We start from the raw sequence: 27150 nt of genomic DNA, 5'->3' as shown, positions 1-27150 counted from the left end.
GGATGGCAGAGTAGACCAAACCTTTGGTTTTGAGTCAATTTGCAAAGGACCACAGGGAGTCACTAGCCTCCTGAGTCTCTGTTTCCTCATCTGGAAAATAGGGAAGGCGACACCTGCTTCATCACAGTGTTATGAGCATTAAATAAGATAACTCACCCAAAGTCCTAAGTACACACTGCATTTTTACTGGAAGACACAACTACATGAGAGCACCAAGAAAGAAGTAATGAATTCTAGCCAGGGAAGGAGAGAGTATGGAGGGGAGCATTTAGAGAAGAAGAGATATGAATCTGACTTGGAAGACTTTCAACAAGCAAGTTGTGCTTACAGGTTTTTTGTGACCTCTTACATTTTTAAGGGGCTTTCTGCATTTGTAGGTTAATTTTTAAACTGAAGCAAAATAGTATGAAAAATGACTTTGTAATTTGATAATATATGTTCTGAGCAGTCTTTATTTTGCTGCAATCAGTTTGTATGAATTTTTCTTATCAACACACACATTCTGTTACTGGTATGAGTTTCTGCACATGCAAGAGAGTCTTGAAGCAACATAGAAATATATATGTTATGATTTTCTTAGCCTGAGATAATAAACATTTTTTTTCCAGTTTAGAGGAAATCATTCCTGGCAGCCAGCCTTCTTGTGATTGATTAAAATTCAGGAGAGATGGAAAGAATGTTGGCACATTGAATGAAAAAAAGGGAGAGTCTGGGACTGTTTTCCAAGGATATTACATGGTTATGGTCCATGGAAGTGTTGCTTGCCCTCATAGGGTTGGATTATGTTCTCATGTTAATAAGCTTAACAAACCCTGACTCACTCTGAAATTCTAACTGAATCTAGATTTTTTTTTTTGAGAATTTGTTAATAATGAATACCAGTTTGGGCTTTATCTGGCAAAGAACTGTGAGCTAATTCTTTTTTTTTTTTTTTATCTAAATTCAATTAGCCAACATACAGTACACCATTAGTTTCAGATGTAGTGTTCAATAATTCATCAGTCATGTATAATACTCTGTGCTCATCCCATCATGTGCCCTCCTTAATGATCGTCACCCAGTTACCCCATCCCCCCACTAATATCCCCCCCAGGAACCTATGACTTAATTCTGAAAGTAGGCTGCTGTGGACTGAGACCCAAGACATATAATCTCACCACTAAATTTGGTAGTACAATTATCAATTACAAAAGCCATTGCCTTGGCCACTTGAACATAACAGGTCTGTAAGTATTTGAGTGGGGCTTTTCTTCACCTTTCTCCCCTCTTTACTCAAAGATTCAAAAACAGAGAAATTTCTTCCTAAAATGCTGGAGGAAAGGCTGGCTTTGCTTTGTAATAAGGGTTAAACTGGCTTCAGGCAGAGGGGTGAGGAGCACTTGTCAACGCAATAGAATATAGAGTGATTCAAATGCTCTGACAAGGACATAGAAAGAAAAGAACAGTGCTCTGTGGTTTGCCAGGAATTCATCCAAAGAACACTGTAGTTGTGCTTATAGAAAACTATGTATTATAAAGCACTAAGTCCCCTTGTTTATATTATAATATATGCCGCCTCCAGATGAGAGCACAGTGAATTAAATAAGCTCTCTTTTAATATATAATAATAGTAGGTTGATAGTTCAAAGAAGTTTCTATCAAAGCATCTGAGGGAGCTATATTCACATTAATTGACTTAGCATTAGTTACTGATTGAAAAGTTAGTATTATTACTCTTTTCATTCTGTGTTAGGGAATTTTATCTTCCCCCAGTTGATACATTTTATTTTATTTTATTTTATTTTTAATTTTTTTTTTTAGGTATTTATTTATTTATTTATGATAGTCACAGAGAGAGAGAGAGGCAGAGACACAGGCAGAGGGAGAAGCAGGCCCCATGCACCGGGAGCCCGACGTGGGATTCGATCCCGGGTCTCCAGGATCGTGCCCTGGGCCAAAGGCAGGCGCCAAACCGCTGCGCCATCCAGGGATCCCCAGTTGATACATTTTATTTTTGTAGATCCCATCATGAATTATGACAATAGAATTCATCATATATAATTAATAAAAACTATTTGATATAATTCCAAAAGTAGAATAATTGCAGGATTTATACTATGAATCAGATTTTTTCTTTTTTTCTTTTATTTGCTAGGTATACTTTTCTTCCCAAGGCTCCCTCTGTTGTTTGGACATTTTATGTCATTCTGCTGTTTATCAGAAAGCTTTTATAGAATCATTCATTCTTCAGACCTCTTTGCCTATTGAGAGTTTTGTTTTTCTTGCAGGATCAACACAGTTCCTACATTCGCAGGAAAGACCCCCCACTGTGTGATCCAAGTTTTTTTTTTTTTTAATTTTATTTTTTAAATTTTTTTAAATTTATTTATTCATGAGAGACACAAGCAGAGGGAGAAGCCGGCTCCATGCAGGGAGCCTGACGTGGGACTCCATGCCAGGTCTCCAGGATCACGCCCTGGGCTGAAGGCGGTGCTAAACCGCTGAGTCACCTGGGCTGCCCTTTTTCCTCCTTTTAAATTTGAGAATAGTTCTGTAATAGGCCTCAAAATTACTTACCTAATGTCTTTCAAAGGTTGAATCTGTTAATTGTTCTCCAAAAAGATTGTTCTATTCTTATTGACACATTAAAGGCAATTCTGATTTCTGCTCTGGCTTTGGCAGGTCATATCTGACTGATACCCCCACTGGGAAGAACTGGAAAAACTGGATAAAATATTTTGGGGAAAAACACAACTTTTTGAAGGCTTTGAAAAGCTATCATGCCTCTAAGATCTAAAGGGCTAAGTTCTTTGACATTAGGAAAATACAGATAGGTGAGCCTGACACTTGGTGCCCCATTTTCCATCACCATATTTTCAAATTCAAAAGTCAGCATCTCAGGAACTAGACAGAGCTCTGGGCTCTGTCTGGAGGGATAGAGTTCAGACTCTGCAAAATGGAGCACCACTCAAAGTTTCATAGAGTGACCCTAAGGCCTATGTCCTTAGATTAAATGTAAAGCAGCATTCCTCAAAAGGGTACATTCAATATTTAATCAATTAAATCCCTGATACAAATTATGGAAAACTATCCCTTACCCAAGAATATTCAAAAAACAAGTTCTTACAGAGCGACAGCAACCAAGATAGTGTGGTATGAGCATGACAGACATGTAGACCAATGGAATATAATCAAGAATCCAAAAATTAAAAAAAAAAAAAAGAATCCAAAAATAAACCATCAGCATCATAGTCAATTGTTTTTTGACAAGGATCTCAAAACAATTCAATGCAGGGAAAGACTATTCAACAAATGGTGCTAAAACAACTTGATGTCCACATGCAGATAAATAAAATTGAATTCCACATATAAAAATGAATTCAAAATAGATCAGAAACCTAAATGTAACAACTAAAACATATAGCTCTTAGAAGAAAACATAGGAGCAAATCTTCATGACCTTGGATTTGGCAAAGCATTCTTAGATATAACACCAAAACTACAACCAACAACAACAATAACAAAAAAGATAAACTAAAAAATTAAAACCTTCTGTGTTTCCAAAACACTGTCAATGAAGTGAAAAGAGAACTCACAGAATGGCAAACAGTATTTGTAAATCATATATCTTATACAATATTTTTATCAAGAATATATAAAGGACTCCACAATTCAACAAAAGGAAAATCCAATTCAAAAAGGGCAATGGGTTTGAAATATATTTGTCCAAAGAACATAAACAGTTGGTGAACAGGCACACAAAAAGATGCTCGACATTGTTAGTCATCAGAGAAATTCAAATCAAAACCACAGTGAAACACCATTCCACAGTCAGTGGAATGGCTATAACCAAAAAATAGAAAATAAGTGTTGGCAAGGAGCTAGAGAAATACATAGCTAGTGGGAATGCAAAGATATGGAAGACTTGAACAGCATGGTACATAGATGTGAACTAATTGACTTAATATTTTCAATATACATATTTCTTTAAAATTTACATGGAAAATTACTAAAATTAACTTTAGTTAAGAAGCTGGTCTTCTATTTTAAAAGACTGAAATAATTCAGAAAATGTTATCTGAACACAAGTGAATTAAACTAGAAATATAAAACCTAAAACAGCTTGGATATTATCAAAAGAGAATTAAATAATGCATGGGTCAAAGAAGAAATCACATTTGAAATAAAATGCAATTTAAGAAATGATACTGGGAATATATACTCAACTTTGAAGTGCAGCTTAAGGGATGCTTTGGGGAAATTTTACTGTCTGATCTAAGGCCAATATGAATAATAGACTCCTACCATAGACAAATAATAAATGATGAAAAATGAAATTAATAAGTAGAAACTTTTTATTTTTTTAAGTTTGTATTTGTTTATTTGAGAGTGAGAGAGAGAGCATGAATGGGAAGGAGAGAAAGAAGCAGGCTCCCTGTTGAGCAGGGAGCCCAACATGGGGCTGGATCCCAGGACCCTGGAATCATGACCTAAGCTGAAGGCAGACACTTAATCAACTGAGCCACCCATGCATCCCATGAATCCCTTTTAAAATGTTGAAAATAAATGTGAAATAAAAACAATTCAGTGGAATAAATCCAATGAAAGATGTGGAAAGCCTCCACGTAGGGAAATATAAAATTTTGAAATAAATTCAAATTATACACAAAACACTTGATATTACAAAGGTGCCAATCCTACTAAATAGATCTTTAGATTAACTGCCATTTTAATCATAATCCCTGCAGATATTTGTTGTAGATATTGACAAACTGACTCTAAAATCCATAAGAAAACACAAAAGATCAAGAAAGCTTAATTAGTGCTGAAGAAGAATAACATTGGAAGACTTTGGTATGCTGGAAGACTTTGGTATGCTATTAACAATGATTAAAATAAAATAGTAATAAAAACAATGTGATAATGAAACATTAATAAACTAGTATAACCATTGGTACAAAATAGTCCCATACAGATTTGGAAGTAAGAATTATAAAAAAGATATTACTTCAGAGCAGTGAAGAAAGGATGGTTTTATCAGTAAATAGTACTGGCTTATTTGGATATCCATATATAGATGACTAGTCATGGAAAATCCTTTTACTCAATCAGTTTGCTGCTCAAACAAGTCCTAATTTGGATGATCTGCAAGAATGGACAGCGTGGGCCTGCCCTGGCCACACAAGGCATCATATACGGGGAGTCAAATGAGTCTCCTCACTAATATTTATTTTTTTAAGTGACTCATCAAAAAATTCCAAGTGCCTAGGCATCATTTCCCATTTGTTTTTGTCTAGAAGACTTGTAATGTTCCCTGTGATAGAATTTCAGTGCAGTACATAAGTGGGTAAGAATCAGGAGGAAATTTGTATGCAGTTATTAAAGATATTAAAATTAACAGCATTATTATTTAAGATGGCTCAGACATTTGTACCCAGAACATATTACTGTCTCTGTGTCTTCCCAACTGGATAATCTGGTTAGGATTCACTTTGTATTTCTAGCACAGACGATTATGTCATTGATTTCGGGTCATGCAAAAACTGTGTAAAGTTCCTTCTATGTTAAGGAACTGTGCAGGCACTGTGGGATACATAAGTGAATGAGAAAGAAATTCTTTGATTCTATGAAGTGTGAGAAGTGATATCAGTTGAGTCGTTTAAAAAACAGAGAGAGAACAGCCATTACATTTTGGAGGGAATGCCTTACATGTCCTGTTTTCTTAACCTCTGAAATGGGGCAAAACACCAGGATACCAAGAAGTCAGCAAGAACAAGAAAATCCTGCTTGAAGAGACTGATGAAAACGACCACTTTGCCTGACAAATCAATGAGGTACATACAAATCTAGCCCTATTTGGCAGCACCAGTGAAATCTTCTTCAAAACTTACCTGATCTTTCTTTTTTCCATAAAAGCCCCAAGTTCACTGTAAATGGGACCCTATTTGGGTTTCTACCCATATCTATGTACCCTGAATTGCAATTCTTTGATATCCAGATAAACACCTTGCTTCTTGAACTGGTGTCTTGGTTTTATGTTGACAGAAGTTTATAATTTAATGTGATATTATAAAAATATTGGTATTTTTACTAGTCAATAATGGGTTGAAACCATTCTTTTTCCCCCTAATTTCCCACAGTGGCTAAGTACCAGAGACTGTATGTTTTTCAATCTGTGTTGCCTCTAGGAAATATTATGTTTTAGGATTTTGCTTCTCAAAATGCAGAGGAGAAATTTTTCTAGTTTTAAAACACTCGTATGTTCCTCCTTGTCTCCAAGTATATTCAAAATAATCTAAAAACCAAGTTGTGTTCAGCAACTCAGGGATGGCTACAATCTTTTGAAATAAATAAGCCCTTCAGTTTTAGTCTGAGGAAAGCATTGGGGTCCTGATTATTTTATAAATAAGAGAAGTGATTATACCGTCTTCCATTCCAAATCCCCATAGGTAAGAATAGCCACCTTGCAGAGACTGAGAATTTTATGAATGCTTATTGGAATGAGACATAAATCCTACTTATAATTGAAAACATTGATTTACCTTTCAAAAGGTGAATAGGGAAAATGTATAGGAGGGAAAAAACGAAAGAGAGTGAAACTCATTTGAAAAATTTTAGTTGGCAAATCTTTTTGCAGACATTGCAAACTGTATTTTCTTGATTATATCTTTCTTGTACTGCATGGTGTGTTTGACACCACACAATATGACATGTCAAAAGCAATATCACAAATGGAAAACAAGGACATGGCATATTTGGGGCCTCTGAATTGCAGGGCTTGGTTTTGGTTTTTTATATGTCTTAATAACTTCAATTTCCCCATATATCGTCAAAAAAAAAAAAGAATTCATAGACTCACCTCTAAAATTGTTTGGTGGTTTTTGTTCAGTCCTCCCAAAGTCTCATTTCCTTGAAGAAAATTAAGAAAATTTAAATTCACATTATTTTAGGACATGATGAAATATTAACCTAAAAAAATTTTTTTTTTAAATCTTTTTTTTTTTTTTTTTTATTTATGATAGTCACAGAGAGAGAGAGAGAGGCAGAGACACAGGCAGAGGGAGAAGCAAGCTCCATGCACCGGGAGCCCGACGTGGGATTCGATCCCGGGTCTCCAGGATCGCGCCCTAGGCCGAAGGCAGGCGCCAAACCGCTGCGCCACCTAGGGATCCCTAAAAAATATTTTTTTAAATGTAACTTTAAAATGTGTCCTGTTTTCTAAACCTCTGAAATGGGGCAAACCACCAGGATACTAATAAGTCAGCAAGAACAAGAAAATCCTGCTTGAAGAAACTGATAAAAATGACCACTTTGTCTGACAAATCAATGAGGTACATACAAATCTAGCCCTATTTGGCAGCACCAGTGAAATCTTTAAAATCTTTAAATAATCTATCCAGGGGATCCTTGGGTGGCGCAGTGGTTTAGCGCCTGTCTTTGGCCCAGAGCACGATCCTGGAGACCCGGGATCAAATCCCACGTAGGGCTCCCGGTGCATGGAGCCTGCTTCTCCCTCTGCCTGTGTCTCTGCTTCTCTCTCTCTCTCTCTCTCTCTCTCTCTCTCTGTCTATCATGAATAAATAAATAAAATCTTTTTAAAAAAATAAAATAAAATAAAAAATCTATCCAAAACTGTTTTAAACTACCATGTGGCACCTGGGTGTTACAGTTGATTGAATGTCTGACTCTTGGTTTCAGCTGGGATTGTGATCTCAAGGTCATGATCTCAGGGTGGTGAGATTAAGCCCCAAGTCAGAGCTCTCTGCCCTTCCCTACCTCTCTTTAAAAAATAAAATAAAATAAAAATGTAACAATATCCAAATCATTTTACAATGTTTTAAAGCAGGTAGTTTTAATATGTGTGAGAAATGTGCTGCAATTCAGTTTCCAAAGGCCAAATTACAACTACAATCACCAATTATAACTGGAATTTCTAATTAGATAGCTTCTCAATCCAGCATTCAAGGAGGTGCTCAAGCATATTCTGAGAGGTTATTGAGGTCTTTGTAAAAAGCCTTGAGTGCTTTTATTTTTCACGATAGCATATATTCTGAGCATATTCTTCATTGTCCAGTTACATTTGTAATCCAGTAGAGCCACTTAGTTTTATTGCCCACTTTTGCATCTGGGCCTGAGATATTATTTCCACCAAGTGAAAGCCCAATAATCTCTCAGTTCATTTAGCATCTGGTAAGTCCACTGAGCAAAGAAAGAGAATTTTAGTGAGTGTGGTGACATAGCTCATGGCGGTGATGGTGATGGGAAGGCATGCAGAGGTCAAGAACCACAGCATTTTAGGCAAGTTAATATGCGATGGTCCTTGGCAATGTTATGAATACTTACTAAAGTATATTGTGCTTCCAATGTTAGCAAATAATTTTATTGGATAACTACTACAGATTTCAGTATAGTTGCAATATTACTGGAAAGATTTCATGCAGTTATCAAGTAAACTTCATTTGAAATGAAGAGTTTAGCAAAATCTGAAATCTGATTTCCTCAAACAAAAAAGCTTTGAAATTATTGGTAGCATCTGTATGGAAAATCTTAGGAGGATAGTTATTCTCAGAATAAGATTATTGATACATTTAAAAATATAACAACGTAAACAAAGATTAAATATAGAACCTTCTCCCAAGCTACATTTTCATATCATTAGACCTAAGATTAGTGATTTAATTTCAGAGGAAAAAACATAATCTATGACAAAATTTTAATGTTTAATGTCATAATCTATGACAAAATTAGAATTTATGGGTTTTATAGATTGGTCTTTATCTCATTTGTAAATTTTTTTGCTCGTAAGATTGTATAAGAATTATAATTACGTAGATTTTAGTTAGCTTTATTTTTGCATACTAAGGATCCAGGAATACATTTTTCCCTCTCAACAATGACCATAAATATGGTCCATATATAATTTATTGTCCCACTGGGATACTTTTGAAAGTGAAAGGGAATACAAATAGTAATTACTTGGTGAGGCCAGGTATAAATAAGATATTTTCTGGGCAAACTGAGATGGAGGGTCATTTAATATACATGACTCAAATTTGGAAATTATTGATTTAATCCAAATGTTTTGAAAATGAAAAACTAGCACTCAAAGTCACATGACTTGTTAATAGCTAGGCTGACACTTTATCTTATGATTTCTGAAATTATTCCTTCAATGCCCCTAGTTACATTATAGAATTATAAAAAGCGTTTTCAAATAACTATAGTGCAAAATCTGTTACCAATTTTCAGCTGGTCATAGAGCCTGGAAGGCTTAAAAAATAGAATACAAGCACCAGCACTGATATTTCCACTTTGCAAGTGATACATACAGCAAAGTAAGCTTCCATTCACCAACTCAACTAATTGAACTTATCACATTACAATGTGTGGTGTTGAATAGCAACAACGTAAGTCAGAGTTACAAATGCATTTGACATCTCATGTATGTCACTTGCTCACACCATATCTGGGCATGTGTTAGGCTCAGGGCAGTTTGATTCATTCCACTTTCGCTCATCTATTTTCTACTCTCAACGTTTGACAAAAATATATGATCTATAAATCCAATTCAATAATATTCTTAATGCCAACATTTTAATCCAAGAAAGTGAAAATATGCATTTTACAAAGTATCTCAACAAGTGTGAAAGAGGAGAGGGAATTCAGGGTAATCATCCACAGACGAGGAAATTCAGGTGGCTAGAACACTTTTCCTTCTTCAATAGCTTTCCAGATGATGGAGGTTTTATTATAATGTGCTTTACATTTGCTAATGTAGTTCTACTAAAAGTCACATATTCTAAAATGATATTTTACTTCTCCTCTCTCTTCCCCATGCATGCCATCATTAAACACCATTGATACAGAGCCACCTGTGTATACAGCACTCAACCAAGCATGGCATTTCTGAAGTAATTTGGAGAGAGATGACAGCAGGTGAAATTGGAATATTCCCAGAGGATGCTCATTCTGCATTCAGAAGCATTCCAGATATTTTTGAAGAATTTCTTTTTCCAATTTGCATTATTTCTAAATACATTTCACATACTTCTCCAAGTTTACTAGCTGTATTGCAATATGTACATTAATATTTAAGCTTATGTCAGGCAGGCTTAGATATATGAATTAACTAAGAGGCATAAATTAAGTGAACATTTATATAATACTCTGTGGAAGACATATTATTGTGACTCATAGCTTTGGAAAGGAGATAAAAGAGCCTGAGAAATCCTTTCTTATTGACCCTGCTATGCCTTAGAGTACCTTTTTCTACCATCCTTAGACTGCACATGGCAGCAAAAATTGCCAGCAGACTTCAGTAAATAGAAAACTGAATTTGTTAATAGTTTAAATCACAATTATAGAGGAAAATCACTTACTGTCAGGCTTGAAAAGGGCCTCACCTCAGAAAAAAAAAAAAAAAAAAAACATCAGACCCCATTTTTCATCCATTCTTTCTCTCAAACAGGTCTACTTGAAACTTTCCAATTACCATCATTACTTCTGAAAGTTGGCTTTGTAAAGCTCTAGAGGTTCTTTGAATATCACAATATCTATGTTAGATAGAATTTTAGTCTTTATTATCTTCAGTCCTTGGTTTTACTCTCATGGCATATTATGTTACATGGCAAACGAACTTTGCAGATGTAATTAAAAGCAGAAAGAAAGTCAGAGATTGAAAGCCTGAGAAAGGTTCAGAGTGCAATTCAAGGAAACAGAGACTTCAGTTCTTCAACTATGAGGAACTAAATTCTGCCAATGATCTGAAAAAGCATGAAGCAAATTCTCTCCAGGGCCTCCATATAAGATCCCAGCTCAGCTAACAAGGTGATTTCAAATTTGTGAGACCCCGAGCAGAAAACCCAATTGAGCCACTCTGTGGCCAGATTTCAACTCCCTCACTCTTGAGGAAAGGGGACTCACCCAAGGTCACAGTTTATAAGTGGTTCTGTCATTACCATTACATACTAGTCTCCTAATCTTACCTACTGCATTACTTTTTGGCTTTTTCATTAAAAATATTATTTGAATGACTCTTACGTAAGGAATGAAGACAGGGAGTTTGGGATCCTCCAGGGGGTGTATTTTTTAACTACTACTATGTACTCAGTATTTCATTTGATGCTTTAGATGGATTTATTTTTTTAAATGTTGGTATGTAAATGACTTAGTAGAAAAAGTTATGACATGTATATAAATAAGAATATTACAAAAAATATAATAAGCATTAAATCATATATAGGAGCTATTTGATAAAACTGGGTTCAGAAAAGGAAAGCTTAAATTTCAATGGAAGGAATCAAGGAAATTTCCATAGAAATTCTAACATTGGTCTTGGGATTCATACATAGTGAGAGTATACTGCATGTTAGCTCCTCTAAAGATTTCTGGCTGTTCATAGATTGTCTTTGAGTAGCCCAAATAAAGGCATCAAAAGCAATGCATGCTTATAATCATGACATTTGCCCTCATCTGCCTTTCTTCAATCCTTTAAAATGTGTTTCTTTTATTGGGAACCCAATTTATTTAACTCTACCTAATATGGTTTGAATTCAATAACCAGTAGTATTAGGGTATGTCTTATTCTTTCCTGATCTCCCTCCTTTATGACTTCTTCCAATACTTTATTCTCAGTATGATACACCACAACCATAAGCAAATGTATTATTCCTATCCAGGCTATTCTTATATACCAAGCCTCACTGGTGCATAAGGGATATCTAAAGATAGAATGTGAATAAATTGAAACCAAGAGCATGACAATCCCTATAGATGTAATACATGAGCTGAAACACAAGCTGGCATCCAACTACTTTACCATAGTAGTTGTACTGTTCTGTTTACTTGAGTATAGGGTGTGTGAAAATGAAAAGTCTATATTACAAAATTAAGTTGTCATGAGATAACAAAAGATCTTATTTATATATATATAAATTTATTTTTATTGGTTTTCAATTTGCCAACATATAGAATAACACCCAGTGTTCATCCCATCAATTGCCCCCCTCAGTGTCCATCACCCAGTCACCCCCACCACTCCCACCTCCCCTTGCACCCGCCCTAGTTCATTTCCCAGAGTTACTAGTCTCTCATGTTCTGTCTCCCTTTCTGATATTTCCAACTCATTTTTTCTCCTTTCCCCTTTATTCCCTTTCACTGTTTTTTATATTCCTCAAATGAATGAGACCATATAATGTTTGTCCTTCTCCGATTGACTTACTTCACTCAGCATAAAACCCTCCAGTTCCATCCACGCTGAAGCAAATGGTGGGTATTTGTCATTTCTAATAGCTGAGTAATATTCCATTGTATACATAAACCACATCTTCTTTATCCATTCATCTTTCGATGGACACCGAGGCTCCTTCCACAGTTTGTTTATTGTGGACATTGCTGCTATAAACATCGGGGTGCAGATGTCCTGGCATTTCATTGCATCTGTATCTTTGGGGTAAATCCCCAACAGTGCAATTGCTGGGTCGTAGGGCAGGTCTATTTTTAACTCTTTTTTTTTAACATTTTTAATTTTTTTTTAATTTTTATTTATTTATGATAGTCACACAGAGAGAGAGAGAGAGGCAGAGACACAGGCAGAGGGAGAAGCAGGCTCCATGCACCGGGAGCCCGACATGGGATTCGATCTCGGGTCTCCAGGATCACGCCCTGGGCCAAAGGCAGGCGCTAAACCGCTGCGCCACCCAGGGATCCCTATTTTTAACTCTTTGAGGAACCTCCACACAGTTTTCCAGAGTGGCTGCACCAGTTCACATTCCCACCAACAGTGTAAGAGGGTTCCCCTTTCTCCACATCCTCTCCAACATTTGTGGTTTCCTGCCTTGTTAATTTTCCCCATTCTCACTGGTGTGAGGTGGTATCTCATTGTGGTTTTGATTTGTATTTCCCTGATGGCAAGTGATGCAGAGCATTTTCTCATATGCGTGTTGGCCATGTCTATGTCTTCCTCTGTGAGATTTCTCTTCATGTCTTTTGCCCATTTCATGATTGGATTGTTTGTTTCTATGGTGTTGAGTTTAATAAGTTCTTTATAGATCTTGGAAACTAGCCCTTTATCTGATACGTCATTTGCAAATATCTTCTCCCATGCTGTAGGTTGTCTTTTAGTTTTGTTGACTGTATCCTTTGCTGTGCAAAGCTTCTTATCTTCATGAAGTCCCAATAGTTCATTTTTGCTTTTGTTTCTTTTGCCTTCGTGGATGTATCTTGCAAGAAGTTACTGTGGCTGAGTTCAAAAAGGGTGTTGCCTGTGTTCTCCTCTAGGATTTTGATGGAATCTTGTCTCACATTTAGATCTTTCATCCATTTTGAGTTTATCTTTGTGTATGGGGCAAGAGAGTGGTCTAGTTTCATTCTTCTGCATGTGGATGTCCAATTTTCCCAGCACCATTTATTGAAGAGACTGTCTTTCTTCCAGTGGAGAGTCTTTCCTCCTTTATCAAACATTAGTTGACCATAAAGTTGAGGGTCCACTTCTGGATTCTCTATTCTGTTCCATTGATCTATGTGTCTGTTTTTGTGCCAGTACCACACTGTCTTGATGACTACAGCTTTGTAGTACAACCTGAAATCTGGCATTGTGATGCCCCCAGCTATGGTTTTCTTTTTTAAAATTCCCCTGGCTGGGATCCCTGGGTGGCGCAGAGGTTTGGCGCCTGCCTTTGGCCCAGGGCGCGATCCTGGAGACCTGGGATCGAATCCCACGTCGGGCTCCCGGTGCATGGAGCCTGCTTCTCCCTCTGCCTGTGTCTCTGCCTCTCTCTCTCTCTCTCTCTCTCTCTCTCTCTCTCTGTGACTATCATAAATAAATAAAAATTTTAAAAAAAATAAAATAAAATAAAACAGCTTTCAAAAATAAAAATAAAAAATAAATAAAATTCCCCTGGCTATTCGGGGTCTTTTCTGATTCCACACAAATCTTAAAATAATTTGTTCTAACTCTCTGAAGAAAGTCCATGGTATTTTGATAGGGATTGCAGTAAATGTGTAAATTGCCCTGGGTAACATTGACATTTTCACAATATTAATTCTGCCAATCCATGAGCATGGAATATTTGTCCAACTTTTTGTGTCTTCCTCAATTTCTTTCAGAAGTGTTCTGTAGTTTTTAGAGTATAGATAGATCATTTATCTCTTTGGTAGGTTTATTCCTAGGTATCTTATGCTTTTGGGTGCAATTGTAAATGGGATTGACTCCTTAATTTCTCTTTCTTCAGTCTCATTGTTAGTGTATAGAAATGCCATTGATTTCTGGGCATTGATTTTGTATCCTGCCACACTGCCAAATTGCTGCATGAGTTCTAGCAATCTTGGGGTGGAGGCTTTGGGTTTTCTATGTAGAGTATCATGTCATCGGCGAAGAGGGAGAGTTTGACTTCTCCTTTGCCAATTTGAATGCCTTTTATTTCATAACAAAATATCTTAAATACCAAGCTATAAGTTTGGAGATATAAGACTTTTAAGAAAAGAAAAAATATTAACCAGATGAAGATTTTATCTCAAAATTAAAAAAAAACTTTGTTGAGAAATTAGAGAACTAAAATTTATTTAATAGCTAATAGATTGACCTTTAGCAAAACTTGAAATCTCAAAAAGATTTCAATAAAAATTTTTACACCCATACTTTTTCTTATCCACTCACTTCCCATTCCCCAACATATAATTCAATATTATTTTTGTTTGTTTCCAACCCCAGAGTTTTTATACAAATCTAAGTGTGTGTGTTCATACACATGCCTATGCACGAACATGTATGCTTTTATCTCCTTTAGTCTAAGAAAAATGGTAAAATATTTTGCTCTGTTTTGCTTTTTTATTTAATCATGCATCTTGGATAGCATTCCACAGTAAGGAGACTCTGTTTCTTCTATATTTATAAAACTCTACCTTAAGACATTGGAATGATTCCAGCCTTTTATTTCTCCCATCAATGCTGAAATCAACAGTCACATATTCCTACTTTTTTGCACGTTTAGAAGTATAGCAGAACAACATTCTGAGGCCTGAAACTACTCTGTTAGTGCATCCTGACCACGTCATCTTCAGCAGAAGTTGTATATTGATACTCTAACCATCAAGCAGGAGAGCTGAACACTGAAACTTAAGTCATATTTCTAAATTCTAGTCAAATTCCTATATTTTATATACATATATATTATATTTTATTTATATGTTATGTGGGGCAAATCAGCAAGCCATCACCATCATATTTATCAGATATTTAAAGGAGTCTCCTTAAACTGCAATGTTCAATATGGTCTCATTCATTTGGGGAATATAAATAATAGTGAAAGGGAATAGAAAGGAAGGGCGAAGAAATGGGTAGGAAATATCAGAAAGGGAGACAGAACATGAAGACTCCTAACTCTGGGAAATGAACTAGGGGTGGTGGAAGGGGAGGAGGGCAGGGGGTGGGGGTGAATGGGTGATGGGCACTGAGGGGGGCACTTGACGGGATGAGCACTGGGTGTTATTCTGTATATTGGCAAATTGAACACCAATAAAAACTAAATGTATTATAAAAAACAATTTAAAAAATGCAAGAAAAAATAAACTGCAATGTTCAGGTACTGGAAACGTGTATATACCTTTACATGTCAAAGTACTAAAAATAAAGTAACATAATGGTGAATCAGATTGGAAACAAATTATATACCTTTCACCACTTCTGAAACAGAGTAGACTATAAAAAGACTTGAATCTTCTTACAATCTGTTGATTCAAATAAAAATCATGACCTGAAGTTTCCACCACACACACACACACACACACACACACACACATTGATTGTCCCATTTTTATAAAGATTTATTTAAGAGAGAGAGTGTGCGTGAGAGTCGGGGGAGGGGTAGAGGAGAGAGAATCTCAAGCTGACTCCCTGCTGAGCTTAGAACATTCCGTGAGGCTGGATCCCAGGATTTTGAGATCATGACCTGAGCTGAAATCAAGAGTCAGCTACTTAACCAAGCCACCCAGGTGCCCCTGATTGTCCCATTTCTGTTTATGAACAGAAAAGTACCTTAAAGAACACTTGACTGAACATTTGGCAGCTTGGGGTTCTCACTCCAATAACCGGATTCTCTTTTTATTTTTTTAACTTTTTAATTTTTCTTATTTTTGGATAAATTGGAAAGTTTAGCCCAGTAGTATGCCAAACCTCAGAACTAGATGAACTTTAATGTTCTTTTTGTTATTGTGTTGGAATGATTTCATAGTGTCCCAAGTCAGTTCAAAATTCAAAAATAATTTTAATCTCATTTCTTACGCAGATGTCTAACCATTTCTTAAAATTTAGTAAAGTCCAAAGTAAAGTCCACAATGTTTCTCAATTTGTACTTTCTTTCGATTCTAATGCCACTGTGCTATTTCATGTCCACTTTATTTCTTATTTGTATTATTACAAAACTCTCTAAAAATTTACATAAACACACACATATATGTATATGTACATATTCATATATATACGTGTGTATAATATACATATTATATATATATAATATCTGCATATAATATATATATATATACACACACACACATATTCCCCCCTGGGATTATCTATGTATTTCAATTATTTTTCGCCACACTAATTTCTCAGAGCAATAAGAAGCTGGGAATTCGTATACAGACAATCTTATGAAAGTATGCAATAGTTCTATTCAGTAAAAATTTATGATGTTAACTAATAAACATCATATAGAGAAATTATGTAAATACATTATTTAAAATATTTTAGGTTACTAATAGTCACTAAATTTGTTAAATTAATAAAATGAAAGTTATTTCAAGAAGATATCACTTGAAATGCATGCTCTTGGCATATAAAAAATGTATTATTGTTGGCACCTCAGGAGGAAAAAAACAATAAAATATCATGAAAAAATTCACCTCAGAGAAGAAAGTCAGTGGGAAAGAAATGAAAGTCAGATTGGTTTATATATAAAAACAGCTGGAAGGCTCCTACTTGGCTGAATTCAATAATTTCTAGGTTATTCCAAGGTAAATGTATATGCATTTTAGGTTGTTTTTAAGGTATCTCACAATTAAGACAACATTGTGTCCAATAAATGTGTTTATAATTAGAAAAGTTATATTAATATCTGAATAAGAAATTGTCTTTTTTTAAAAAAAATTACAAGTGAATAATGTATGGGCAATGTCTAGTTATAATCTGGATTTGCACGGACTATAATATTACCAACATTCAAATATATTTCTCTTTTCATTTTAGATAATAAAACAATGACGTTGAGAACATGGCACTGGAGTTGTAGGGCTAAGCTGAAATGTTAGTAAAAGATTAGTCTTTTATGAACATGGGCTGGGTTTAATCCCTTCTGCATTTACTAGCTGTGTGATATGGAGAAAACCATTTTACATTTATAATATTCAATTTCTCCATATGACAATAATCTTAATGATTTAACTTTATGCTACCATTTTGAAGATATCTAAAATAATATAAAGCATTTAATGCCACGTAGGCACAGTATTTTCATTGTTACCATCATCATCACCATCGTCTCCTGTAGGTTTATTTATTTATTTTTTTAAAGATTTTATTTATTTATTCATGAGAATACACAGAGAGGAGAGACAGAGAGGCAGAGACTCAGGCAGAGGGAGAAGCAGGCTCCACGCAGGAAGCCTGAGGTGGGACTCGATTCAGGGTCTCCAGGATCATACCCTGGGCTGCAGGCGGCGCTAAACCGCTGAGCCACCAGGGGCTGCCCTTCGGTAGGTTTAGATTATGTTGGGCCATAATGTATGATCTTGACCCACAAGGAGATAAATAACTGGAGTAAATCTTTTATGGGTAAAATATGAGCCCCTTGTGGGTGAAGATCATGTATGATTCATACTTAACTCCCCCAAATAAGGTCAACAGTAGAATCAACCAGTATTAACAGAGCATCTACTGTGTGTCGTACATTGTTAAACATTTCCCAGACATTCTAACAGAAGTGCTGTTAACTCTACCTGAACTGAAAATCCTTTAATGCTTAAGAACTGGTAAGTATGGAACCTGGCCACAGACACAGGTCTCTTTCCCCACAGGTTGTAGCTTTACTATAACATCCCCTCATTTCTCCCCAGGACCTAGAATGGTGTCAGATACACACTAGACATTCAGTTCAAATTTGTGCAATTAAAAAAAAAGTAACCTAAGAAATAAAGCCTGAATATCAGATTCTTTATGAACTAAAGGTTAGTTTCATTGCAGACACCTTTATATTTTCTCAGGGAAAATTATTCTTTGTTCTGAATTAAAATTTAGGTTTATTTACCTACACTGTTTTTATGGAAACTTTGAAGAATTATGTTTGTGTATCACTAGTAAAATCAATTGAACTAAAATATTAATTTGGCTGGTAACATCGCAATATGCCCCTATTTTCCTTTGATAAGATAGTGCACATGATGAACTTAATTTGGCCCATATTTTTAATTATAACTGTTATTACAGAGTTTTTACTTTAGTGTCTGTAGATTTTACTTCCAAAGCCAATAAAAATGAATCCCAGCAGTAATTTATGAGCACCATTTCCATTGTAGGTAGGCTCTGAATTAAACCCACTATAGTTCAGTGTCTGCCAAAGATGAGCCCTGAGGAATGGCTATCCAGAAAGCTGCATGCTATCATCAATATGGACTTTTCAAGTACTGGTTCTCATCATTTGTTCAGTTCATTAGTCATACTGCTTTCCAAACAAGCAAATCCGATTATTGTAGGACAATGGCCCAAATATCCGTGGATATTACTATTCTGAGAATTCATTTTCAAGTTATAGTGTAGATATGCTGGAAAAGCTTAAAATGACTTTCTTCTCTTGAATCAATTCCCCCAGCTGTCAGCATGAACTCAACTCATATCCAACACATTTGAGACTATTGGAAGAGAAGTTCAATTTAAATTAGACACAATTAAGTCTGAAAATAACTTGACTGAAAAGGAGCTACTTTCTTAAATGCACACGGAGATGTAGATACATATATATAAGCGAATTAATTGGAATTAAATGGTTATTGATTAACTTAATAAAGTCTGATTTCCTAAAGTAGATAAACTCAATGTCCTTCAAAGGAGTCTAAACTGACTCATGCTGGTTTCTCCTTTTTATTAATTGACTTAGTGTCTTTTATTTATATACTTGAATTAAATAAAAAACAGACTCATGTTTGCTTTCTTTGTTTTACTCAGGTATGTAAGTGGATGGGATTATGATTAATATAAACAGATGAGATTAGCATTTAGTTTATAACAGGCCTCTGGAGGCAGAATCAATAAATCAACATTATTAAAGCACCTGCTTTCCTTGGGAACGGGTTTCTTCACAATGGAATTTTTGTCTCATGTCCAAAGAACTGAAACAAGTCTTATAACAGCTCATTATACAGCTTGAAAGAATAAAATATCTGTGTAAATTTGTGCCTTCTCTTCTAAAAATAAGCTTACACACCTCATTAATAATCTACAAGAGTCAAAATCAAGCTGCTCCATAAATAAAGAGATAAAGTAAAATTCCAAAGAAATTGTTCAGCAAGATTATCTGTATAAAGTCTCTAAAATGACCAGATTGTATGCCTAAGCTCATGGAAAAGTCAATTTCTGAATCAGAGAATCAAAGATCTTTGAGTTGAATGGAAACAAAATAATCATCTGATAATAAAGAAAAGACCATCAAATTAGATCGGGCCTATGAAGGATTTGGACAGTATTCCACACACTAGTATTATCATCTTCATCACTATTGTAATCACTATTAATATTTTTCACACATTACTTCAACACTCAGGAAAATTAACACACTCAGTCAAGAGGACAAAATTCCAAGCTTTGTTACCCAATTACACATTTAAATCTCACCCAAATTCTGGTCTAAAAGGCAAATATCAAGCACAAGAATGTAGTGTTATTAGATCCAGTTGAGGGGATAGAACTTTGCTCAAATATCACATTTTGATATAGTGTACATCATTCCACTTATTGTTTATTAATTTATAGGTGATTTGTCTTCCCAATTTGTTTTTTCTAGAAGGGGAATGTAATGTTAAGCACAAAAAGATTATTAAATTCCCATATGGCTATCCTTTTCAAGTATAATAAAAATACACCTGGTCACACCCAGAAGTATGAAGGACCCCATGAAGCCATAGAAAAAGCTTGGCACATTGTCTTAAAACATTGTTTTTTATAAATGTTAAATAATAAACTATTATTATTTTGATATTGAATAATGGGTTAGAATGCCACATTTGTATGAACTCTAGTGATGAGAAACATAACTTGAATTATTGTTCCTATAGATTACTTGAAAAAAATAAAGAGAAATCAATTCTGTTGTTGACTGGCAAATGTTGTTAAGAGTCAACTTAAATAATAGTGAAAGGGAATATAAGGGAAGGGGGAAGAAATGTGTGGGAAATATCAGAAAGGGAGACAGAACGTAAAGACTGCTAACTCTGGGAAATGAACTAGGGGTGGTAGAAGGGGAGGAGGGCGGGGGGGTGGGAGTGAATGGGTGACGGGCACTGGGGGTTATTCTGTATGTTAGTAAATTGAACACCAATAAAAATAAATTAACTTTAAAAAAAAAAGGAGTCAAACTTTCAAGTTTATGTTTTCTCTGTGCCACTTGAGTCTTGTGATCTTAGTTAAATTCATCTTTTCAACTTCCAGGTTTCTCATCTTCAAAAAGGGGGCACATTAGGACTTAACTCAGAGTTGTTGTGACTACTACATTGTTTAATGCGTGTAAGATGATTCACATAAAATCTGGGAAATACTAAGTGCTCATTCTCAGGCATTGTAAGTGATATATGGTTCACAGTATCCATTTTCTTAAAGAGGAGAAAACTTCAAGAAAGCACATAATATGGAAAGATACAATGTTATAAGCAGAGATAGGAAAGTGCTGGAGGAAGCCAAGTAAATTTCTACATTTTAAGAGGTCATTCTTCTCCTTCTTTCAATCTAACACCTTATTCCAAAGATAGTCACTGGGAACTCATTGATAAAGAAGTACACAAGGACTTTGATTTTCTTTCTAGAGGGAAAAGACAGAAAAATACATATGAGTATCAATGACTAAGCACTACCAGACTTGTACTTCCTTCTTTATTTGTGAGGAATGAAGATATTATCATATAATTACACTGAAAATATACAATAATTGGAGAGTGTGCCATGCTGACATATCAGGAAAGGTGAGTGACTACATTAAGGTTTTACTTAGTAAGGTACATCCAAATGGGCTCCTTTGAAGAACCTCGAGAATTATAAGATTTCTAAAATGATCATGAATTTACCACATAGGAAAGACAGCCAGAGACAAAATGGTGAACAATGTATACTCTGAAAACTATAAAATACTGATAAAAGAAATTAAAGATAGCACATGCAAATTGAAAGATATTCCATGCTCATGGATTGAAGGAATTAATATTGTTAAAATGTCTGTAATATCCAAAGCAATGTAATCTCTATCAAAATACCAACAGCACTTTCCACAAAACTAGAACAAATAATACTAAAGTTTAAATGGAACCACAGGAGGCCCCCTGAATAGCCAAAGCAATCCTGAGAAAGAAGAACAAAGTTGGAGGTATCTCAATACCAGATTTTAAGATATACTACTAATCTTTAGTAATCAAAACAGTATGGTACTGACACAAATATAGACACACAGATCAATGGAACAGAGTGAGACCCCAGAAATAAACCCATGATTATACAGTCAATTAATCTATGATAAAGGAGGCAAGAATATACAATGAAGGTGACCATCTCTTTAATAAGTGGTGCTGGGAAAACTGGTCAACTACATGTAAAAGAATGAAACTGTACCACTTTCTTACACTATACACAAAAATAAACTCAAAATGGATTACAGACCTAAAATCCCAGAAGAGAGCATGACAGTAATTTCTTTGACATGGGTTATAGCAATATTTTTCTAGATATGTCTCCTGAGATGAGGGGGGGGGGGAAGCAAAACTAAACTATTGGGACTACATCAAAATAAAAAGCTTTTGTATAGCAAAGGAAACAATCAACAAAAAAAGACAACCTACTGAATGAAAGAAGATATTTGGAAATTATAAATCCAATAAGGGGTTAATATCCAAACTATATAAAGAACTTACACAACTTACCCTAAAAAAACACCAATCCAATTTAAAAATGGGCAGAGGATCTGAAGAGACATTTTTTCAAAGAAGATATACAGACGGCCAACAAATGCATGAAAAGACATTCAGCATCACTAATTATCAGGGAAATGAAAATCACAACCACAATGAGATATCACCTTACCCCAGTTAGGATGGCTAAAATCAAAATGACAAGAAATAACAAGTGTTGGCAAATAAAAAGGAACCCTTTTACATTGTTGGTGGGATTGTAAACTGGCATAGCTACTATGGAAGCAGTATGGAGGTTCTTCAAAAAATTAAAAATAAACTCCAATAAAAAGAAATTAAAAAAATAAAAATAGAAATACATATGGCCCAATAACATTACCCAAAGATAAGGAAAATGTTGGGGTACATATACACACACTCACTGGAATATCATGCACCCATAAAAAGCATGAGATTTGCCATCTGAGACAATGTGGATGGACCTGGAAGACATTATGCTAATTGATATATAATAAGTCAGATTGAGAAAGACAAATACCATATGATACCATTCATAATTAGAATCTAAAAATAAAAACAATGAATAAACAAATAAAAGCCGAATCAGACCTAAAAATACAGAGGACAAACCAATGGTTGCCAGAGGGAAGGGAACTGGGAAGTTGAGTAAAACAGGTGAAAGGGAGAGGGAAACAGACCTCCAGCAATGAAATGAATAAGTCACAGGAATAAAAGGCAGAGCATAAGGAAAATATGATGTAATATTGTAATAGTGATGTAACGAGACAGATGGTAGCTACACTTGTGGTGAATATGGCATAATGTATAACTTACCAAATTACTAAATTGTACACTTGAAATCAATGTAACACTGTGTATCAACTATACTCCAAAAAAAAAAAAAGAAAAGAAAAGAAAAGAAAGGGAAAAAAAATCTGAGGTCCAGTAAATGTCTACTGTCTTGGAATCACTCATAGTTCATGGTCTTTTATTAATTCCATCTGGTTAAAAACAATTGTAATGAGTAATATTAAATTTGCATATTTCCTGGGCTTCCTGGTTCTTAGAGCGTGTTCTCAAATCTACACCACCAGCATCACCTGGGAACTTTTAAGAAATGCAAATCCTCAGGCCCCACCAAACACCTACTGAATCAGAAATTCAAGAGTGGGGTCCTACAATCCATATTTTAACAAGCTGTATGGGTGATTCTGATGCAGGCTAATGTTTGAAATTTGCCATCCCAGATAAATATTTATGGAAGTTATTTTTTTTCTTTTATACAGTCCTTTTGTTTGACAACACAAAATAGTACATTTTAAAAAATCAACAGCTTCAGTCTGTCAATAGTCTTTAGTATTTGGGGGATACTTTTTCAAATGATAGCGGATTCCTCTTCTTGAAAACTATTCAGAATAGGACAAAAAGGCTGGAAGACCTAATTAAGATGCTCAAAGCACTTGTGTTTATTATACCATTTTTAAAACATATAGCAAGAATCAAGGAAAAGGAGATGAGGTAAGCTAACACCCTTAGAATGGAGTCTGTCTGTTGTGGGCTGAATTGTGTGCCCCATAAAATTCATGTTGAAGCCCTAGCCCTCAGAGTGACTGCAATTGGAGCTAGGACTTCTAAGGAAGTAATTAAGATTAAATGAGTACATAGAAGTGGGACCCCGATCCAATAGTTTTATTGTACTTTTAAGAAACACCAGAAAGCTCAGATGGAAGTTGCTTAGAGCCAGCTAAGTCATACTTGCTCTGTTACAGAATGGAAGGGTGCTGACATCTGCTACTATTATAGTCTACTGGCCAAGATGCTTAGCAGCTCTAGGTTTCATCTTCATGAGGCCAGAACTGGACCATAATGTATGTCAAACAAGAATCGTTTTGCCAGATAAAACACGGGCTGCAAGTTAAATTTAAATTTTGGATAAACAACCTTCATTTTGAGTATAACTGTGTTCCAAATATTGCACGGGTCATTCTTAACATAAAAAAGACCCCAAAACTGTACTGTTTATCTGAAACTCAAATTTAATTGGGTGTCCTATATTTTCCTTTGCTAAATTTGGCAATCCAACATCAATGGATATGTATTTAGGTTTAATGATCTTGTCAATCATGATCTGTTCCCTATATTTAAGATTTAATTGGTGTTATATCCTTTTCTAAAACACTTTTGATTATTCCATCGTTTTTATCTACAATCAAAACACATGTGCCCCCTTTATTCTATGACTAATACGTCTCACAAGTTACTAATCAGTATATATATTTATCATTTTTCATGAGTTTCACCTATCCCATTGTGTTTCTTCCTTAGGAAAGCTGAATAAAATATTCTCAAAGAACAGCAAGCATTTATTGTACCAATTTTCCTAATGATGATCATGTCATTTCCATCTCAAACCAAAATTAGTTTAGGAACAGAGTACACGTTTGACTCATCTTTGGGGGTGACCCTGTTGCACCTCAACCTCACTCATTGTTGAAGCTAAAAGTTCCTACCAAGATTCAACCTACCCAAATTTTGGACCAATACCTGCAGAAGCAGGTGAAATTTCTTCTGGATGGGGAAGAGATATGAAAATATGGAAATACAACCATTGCCTGGTGGGCTTGAGCCTGCCAAATCAGGAAACCTTTGTCTTCTCCTTGTCATTTACATATCACTCCTATGTAACATATCACTCCTAGTGAACATTTCACTCCTATGTTCAGTGGAACATAACTGCTCTTAGGAAAAAGACCACTACCCTTCATGTGGCTTACAGGTTAGCCCCAGGACAAATTTCAGTTCCTTGTATATGCACTGCTTTTCATGAGGTAGACACTTTTTATATGACTTACCTACCAGCAGAATTTTGTTTGACTCCAATCTCCTCCAACATTACAAACTTATCCTCTACATCCCAGGTAAAATATCACTTTCCTCATTCTAAATTAGGTTCACTTATCGCACATTTTCATCCCACTATGTTCTGTTCTTTATAGCATTTATCTCAAAGGACGTTAGGGGCTTACTTTTTTAGTTAATTAATTGTTGGCCAATAGCATATAAATTTTATTGCATCATTTTTTATAATGAGAAAACATCCAGAATGGTCATCAGTGGACAGTTTTGAGATTTTACATCCCCTACACTTAAGATTGGTATATGGCACATGCATCACAGTCAAGCTGAGATGGATTTCTTTTGGGCCTGACAAAAATAGAAACCTAGACAAATTAGACTAATATTCTCATACAATTTATAATTTAATTTTTCTAAAGGATTTTATTTATTTATTCATGAGAGACACAGAGAGAGAGGCAGAGACATAGGCAGAAGGAGAAGCAGGCTCCTGCAGGAAGCCTGATACAGGACTCGATCCCAGGACTCCAGGATCACAACCTGAGCCAAAGGCGGATGCTCAACCACTGCTACGCAGGTTCTTCTTATTATGTTTAAAGATTGATTTTATTTATTTATTTATTTATTTATTTATTTATTTATTTATTTATTTATTTGTGGGGCATGCAGAGGGAGAAGCAGACTCCCCACTGAGCAGGGAGCCTTGTGAAGAGCTGAATCTCAGGACACTGAAATCATGACATGAACTGAAGGAAGCCACTTAAGCTTAAGACTGAGCCACTCAAGTGCCCCTATAATCATATTTTAAAGATAAACTCCAAGGATGTCTCTCAAATTGGTTTAGGAAAACCAGCACTGAAATAATGAGTATAAACTTCTCAAAAGGAGCTTTATGAAGGCATGCCTTTATCTTAGTTTGATGTTGGCATGTCTATTTAAAAATATTCTTATTCCCCGATAATAGTAAATAAAAGTTATGATTTTATTTTTACATTTGGGCTAATTTTAATTTTTATTACACTAGAGACCTTAACTTCAGTGGTGCTTATTTATGCATTTTGGAGTATCCTAATTCACTGGTGATGCTCTTCTAATGAAAAGTCTAATTTGAGCAAAACTTCATGCAACTGGAACAAGAAACCTTAGCCACCATAAGATGATAACAAAAGATGCCACATGCATGTTAAACTGACAAAGGCTTCAGAATTAAGTGAGGAGACAGGTGTCGTCAAGCTTTGTCATCTTCAGTTCCCAAGATATTTTACATTTTTCTAAACTTGACTGCCTGAGACATAAGTTAGGAACCAAATGATATCATTAAAATTCAGTCAGCATCCCAAGCTAGAATTTCACTCTGTGTTTAACTTAAATCCCTGTAAAACTTTTGGATGCCATTTGTGCATAATTCCCAAACGTTTCTTGTTGCTCTCAGAGTTGTATCTTTCTGTCTTCTGCTTCCAAATCATGTCTAACAGCAAAACAGGCAAGGTGAAAATAAGAGAAATATGAATGTTTGAATAAGAACTGGTTAGTAGAATACACCATACCAGATAATAGTATTCAACACATTTCCCATGTCCTCCCTTTACTTTCCATGATGGGGATAATCAATATAAATGGACAGACGAGGGTGGTAATGTAAATATTGGCCACATAATATGAACAAAAGCTGACTTTTAAAAAAAAAGAGAGAGAAGACATTATTTACACTTTCTGAAAAACCCATCATAATCAATTTTATTCTTCAGAGATACCTCTCTGATCACAACAAAAGGCAGGATTCATTGAAATCTCTCTTGCTGCCAAGATGTGCACCAATCTTCCACTGATGGTTCTGTTATTTGTTCATTGAGAACTCTGTGAGCCATTTAGCCTCCTATAAGCAACCCATCATCTGGATTGAGGAACAGAATGATAGATGAATATGTGCTGTGACAGCAAACCATGCCTCTCCTGAGTGGTATCCAAACACTCTCTCTACTTGTGCACAGTTATAACGCTGAAAAGTAATGATGCAAGAAAGAACTTCAGCACAAACTAGTAACAAAGCTCTAGCAGGAATGAGGTGGGTGTGCAGTCTTATATGCAAGAGTCTGAGTGCGTGTATAGGTGTGCACATGCATTTATGTGCATGGAATTGTGTGTGTCTGTATAGAATAG

General features: G+C 35.3%; 1 protein-coding gene across 3 annotated transcripts in view; it reads right to left on the bottom strand.

Moving 5' to 3' along the window:
- Positions 1-27150, bottom strand: part of RIT2 (Ras like without CAAX 2) — a 467387-nt gene that overhangs the window by 424994 nt on the left and 15243 nt on the right. For 2 of the 3 annotated variants that reach the window (XM_038543399.1, XM_038543398.1), the window contains exon 2: positions 6839-6888. The exons of the other annotated variant lie outside the window; for it this stretch is intronic. The gene's annotated coding sequence lies outside the window, so the exon portion shown is untranslated. The remainder of the gene's footprint in view (positions 1-6838; positions 6889-27150) is intronic. 3 annotated transcript variants of the gene reach the window in all.

This window comes from Canis lupus, chromosome 7 (assembly GCF_011100685.1).
Source record: "Canis lupus familiaris isolate Mischka breed German Shepherd chromosome 7, alternate assembly UU_Cfam_GSD_1.0, whole genome shotgun sequence".
NCBI lineage: Eukaryota > Metazoa > Chordata > Mammalia > Carnivora > Canidae > Canis > Canis lupus.
The sequence above is the reverse complement of the archived record's forward strand: the minus strand, read 5'-3'. Positions and strand labels throughout refer to the sequence as shown.